The following is a 4,872-nucleotide window of genomic DNA, read 5'->3' on the forward strand; positions in this document are numbered from 1 at the left end:
GGGCCTCTCGCCCCGGTGGAATTTGCTGCCGCCAGCGGGTCGCCAGAGTCAAGCGTTCAAGCAGCACCCAGAGCAGGGCTGGTGGGTTTATGGGCAGTAACAGTGTTTGCAGCCCTGCTGCCTGAGTCCCCGAGCCCAGCGGGAAGGGAGTCCCTGCCCCAGGAAGGGCAGAGGTTTTTGCTGTCCCATCTCCAGCCTTTACACCTGGCCAAAGGCAGGAGCAGGGCTTTGTTCAGAGTCTCCTGGCTTGCTGAATATCCCATGGAGCTGCAGTCGGTCCCACCAAGGGACCCTGAGTGGCCTTCCCAGTTTCCCAAGCAGGGGAAAACAGTCTCCGATGCAGGGTCCTCAGCACCAGGTTGGTGACATCGCCACATGGCAAAACCAGCCCATCACCCAGATTGCAGCTAATGCCGCCCGTTTTTGCAGAAGGTACGAGAGATTTTCACTTTTCTCTCTCTCCTTGACTTTGCCTTGGCATTGGCCATGTCTCCCTTGCTTGGCAGCCCTGTGTCCAGCAGGAAGGGATCACAGGCAGCCCCGGCACCCCCAGCCTGGATTTCCCRTCCCCTGCCACAGGCCCCGTGTGTTTCCACTTAGTTGACATAGTGCAAAGCTGTAAAACACACGTCTGCTTCCCAAGGAGGGAAAAGGGAAACTGGCTTCAGCAGCCTGGTCTGCTTAGCGGCTCGGGCTCTTGGCTGCACCGTTGGCTTCGTGGGGACTCGACCGCGGCTCTGGACGGAGCCGCCGTGGGTGCAGGGTCCCAGAGGCCCCCACAGCCACCGTGGGGCACCCTGGGGTGCGCGGGCCCCATGGGCGGTGGGAGAAGCTCCTGCCACCCCAGCCTGGGGCTCCTGCCGGCACAGCTCCCCATCCATCCCGTGCATTTACCTAACGCTAATGAGACGTATTGATTGGAATGATGGGATTTGTAAAGGTCGCAGGGTTAAAGTACATAAAACCAGCCTTTCTGGAGCTGCAATATCAGGGCCGATGGGTCTGGTGGGAGAGATTAAAGGCCTCGTGCTGCAAGAATGGAGAGAGCTGACAGCAATTACATTTCAGATGTGTGCATAGTTATAACGCGCCTCGCCGAGACAAGCCACCATGTCGCCAGCACTGCAGAGCAGTTCTGCAACCCGTGTGTCCTTTTCAAAGCAAGATTGCAACGGAGCACATCAGAGAATGAAGCAATGAGATAAGGGGGGAAAAGGGAGAGCAAAAGGCCTGGAAGATGTCTGGAAAAGTAGTGCCCAGCCATGTTGCTGTGCCTGGGCTTTGCCCTGTTGAGGATTCCCAGCTGAGCTGCTTATGGCATCGCCAGGCTAGGATGAGTTGTCAGCTGAATCTAAACCTCTCGAGCACCACAGTCACTGTGAGCAGGACTGTGACTACTGGGAATGAGCTGACAGGTCCCTAGAGCTGGGTTTGTTCTCTGGAAGAGTCCTTTCCCAAGCAGCTCATTCCTGACGGCTGGAGGAGTCCAGATCCCCACATCTTGCCATAGGCAAGTGGAGCTGGTTGGAGATTTGTCCGGGGTTTGGGTTAACAGGCCTTTCCAAAGGGTGAGTGAAGCTGGATGTGCCCTTCGCCAGAAGCTTCCTCAGCTGCAGACGGGCTCACATCCCCGAGACACGTGGGAGGTCAGGCTCTCGTGCCTTCCTCGAGCCACAGAGCCAGCCCAGAGCTGTTCACTCCAACCCCGCTATTTTGGGGTTCTTCTCTGCACAGGGTTTGTTTCTCCGTCCAAAACAGAGGAGAACGTCAGAGCAGGGCCAGGACAGTTGTAGCAGCTGAAGATGATGCAGTGTTCCCATCACAGGCTCATGTGCTGGTCTCAGCTGCCTGCATGGACATGAAGCACGGGTGCTTAATGGGTTACCTGCAGCTCCAGGGGGAAAGGAGCAGGCAAGTATGAGCAAGGAAGAGGTTTAAGAGGTGCTTGTACCAAGAAAGGGTTAGTGCTGACTGTCTCTGTGCACAGACACCTCTAAATCAGCCCCACGACCAGGCTAGGCTTTAGCACACAGCATTAAATAACAGCAGCCTTTTCAGCCCCTGCAGCAGGGCAGTACAAGGGCTTCCGCTGCTCTCCATGCCCACATGCTGCATCCTTAAACTCCCCCTGCAAGCAGGGCCAGCAGAGGCTTTGCTGCAAAGCAGCAGCATCCCCAGACCCTGGAGCTCCTCCCAAGCCTCAGGCAGCTGCCCATGCAGCTCTGCTTTATTTATCCCGCCCACGCGCTCCCTTTCCCTCTCACACATGGTAATGAGTGGTTTGCACTGGGAACTAAATGAAGTTGATTGCCCACTGGTGTCTGCCATTAGTGGTAATTAGTTAAAACATCAGAGTATAAACAGTAAATTGGCTCTAATAATTAATACTAGCACTCAAGCATATGAGAGACACAGAGGCTGGTAGAGAAGCAGTGGCAAGCTTGTAAAATCWGCTGGGGCTGTTTTAATTAAAAAAGAAGGAATGTGAGTAACAGAGTATTGGAAAAAGGACAAAAGCCATCAGGCTGGTGCTTGTTAGAAGCGTGRTGGGGAYGAGGARCCGCCTCTGGCCTCCACGCTCACTYGGGTGCCCTGTGARGCCCTAGGGCACAAGACAGCCACTTGTGTGATGAGTTTTAGCCTGGCTCTGCACTCCTGGGAAAACCGTCTGTGAGAGGCCATAGAGAGGAGGGTAAGAGGTGTCTCTGGACAGCGGGGTGAGGAGCTGCCCTGTGGGCAGACTGGGGATGGGGCAGTGCTAATCGCATCACAGGGGCTGCCAGGTCTGCTGCCTCCTTCCTCCCCACTCCCTTCCAGGGATACGTCTTCCCTGAACTTTCCTATGGGAAGAAGGAGGCTGCTGGGTTCCGTGGGTCGYGTTTACTCGCAGAGTGATCGTCCTCTCTCACGGGTTCTGCCAGCCCGCGTGGCCGCTCCGAACAAACCTCCGTGTTCTCCAGCTGACAGCTACACAGGGTTCCCATAACCCTGCCCAGAGAGAGAGCCCTCTGGCCCTAGGCTGCCTCAAATAGCCCAGCTTACATATATATATGGGTGTGTGTGTGCATATATATATATATGCACATATATATATATATGTATATGTCCGGGGTTGAGCTCTGCTGCCACAAGGATGCTCGGGCTGCCAGGGCTGTGGGGCTGGCGAGCGGGGGGGCCGCGAGCCCTCCTGGATGTTGCTATTAATCATCGGCGCCTACGTTAACCATGCTAATGTCGTCAGTGACAATAGCCCATCTCGGCTCTTGATTTAGGGTCTGTGAACGGAAGCCGGGCTCCTGGGAGTAAATGCGTGAATTCTCCACTGATACTAAACCTTCTAATAAATCTAGCGCGCACCAAAAAGCCCTGGGCACTAAATCCCAGAATCCGGTAATTGAAACCCTTAGAGCTCTCAGGAAGGAGGGGAAAAGAAAAGTACCTGGTGAGTGGGGATGAGTGTGTGTTTTTGCAGAATATACGTCCTATCTGCACCCAATTATCTCCAGCGGACACAAAGGAAAGCTGGTGTGTGCCGTAAAGCACCTCATTTTGGAGACATCCTGCCTTTAAGCACAGGACCGAGGAGCTGCAGCTTGGCACGTGGGACCCGCAACCACAGTCCCTGCACCAAAGGGAGCCCGTGGGTGGTGGCGATGAACTTGCCGTCGTCCTTCCACGGCCCTGTGGCTTGGCTGTGCTGCAGCTTCACAGAATCATGGAGTCCCTAAGGTTGGAAGGCACCTGAGAGATCATCTAGTCCAAGCCCCCTGCTCACGCAGGGTCACCTGGAGCACGTGGCACAGGGCTGCATCGAAGCGAGTTTGGAAGATYTCCAGAGAAGGAGACTCCACAACCTCTCCGGGCAGCCTGTTCCAGTGCTCTGTCACCCTCCCTGTCAAGAAATTTTTCCATAAGTTCCTGTGGAACTTTTGGTGCTTCCATTTGTGGCCGATTCCTCTAGTCCTATCACAGTCCACCACTGAAAAGAGGCTGGCCTCCTCCTTCTCACTGCCTCCCTTGAAGTATTTATAGACACTGATGAGGACCCACCTCAGCCTTCTCATCTGCAGACTGACCAGGCCCAGCTCTCGGCCTTGAGGAGGCTTCACTGCTGGAGAAGGAGGTCACGCTGGGGCTCCTGACGCCTTCAAGCTCTGCGGCACCTTGGCCGGGCTTCATCACTGCAGCTGTGGGTGACGAGCAGCCGCCGGCACCGGGGTTCTCCAACCCCATCCTGGCCATCTTGACACAAGGAGATCCAGAKGAGTCTCCAGCAGGATGAACCTCCATGTGCTGCCCCTGCCGTCGCTGCAGCACCATTCCCAAGGGACAACCCTGCCAGCTTGCGGGAATCCCAGGCCATGGGAGGATCCGCGCGAGCTCCCYGCACCCGTCGCAGGAGCCGCAGCACCCTCGTTTCTCAGGTCACCGCTTGGCTAATGGTCTATTAATTTGTTCAATTGTCCCCTGTGAGGCAAACTCGATTTCTGCCCGCGATCCCTCCCGACCTGTCGACGCGGTGATGGATAGGACGAGCGGCCGTCACCGGGCGCCCGCCGCGCGCCCRGCCCCGCGCGCCGCTCCGCCGGGGCCAATCCCCGGCCGCGGGCCCAACTATCTGTCTCCGGCAATGAAAAATGACAGAAATATTTAAGGACAAATAAGGTTTACAAACCCAATTTAAAATTATTACGAGAGGCCCTGGCTGCAGATGGGCCCAAGCCGATTCGCGGCGGCAATCAAATCGAATTTCCTTATCGTTGTATTATTTTAGGGCGTTATCTGGCACCGTAATGCAGTTATAAATTCAATTTCGGCCGCCAGCGTTCATTGTTTACTGTCGCCTGTTTGCCGGGGAAAATGTAAACACTT

This window comes from Nothoprocta perdicaria, unplaced genomic scaffold, assembly GCF_003342845.1.
Source record: "Nothoprocta perdicaria isolate Ctin4 unplaced genomic scaffold, notPer1 scaffold_0, whole genome shotgun sequence".
NCBI classification, from domain to species: Eukaryota; Metazoa; Chordata; class Aves; order Tinamiformes; family Tinamidae; genus Nothoprocta; species Nothoprocta perdicaria.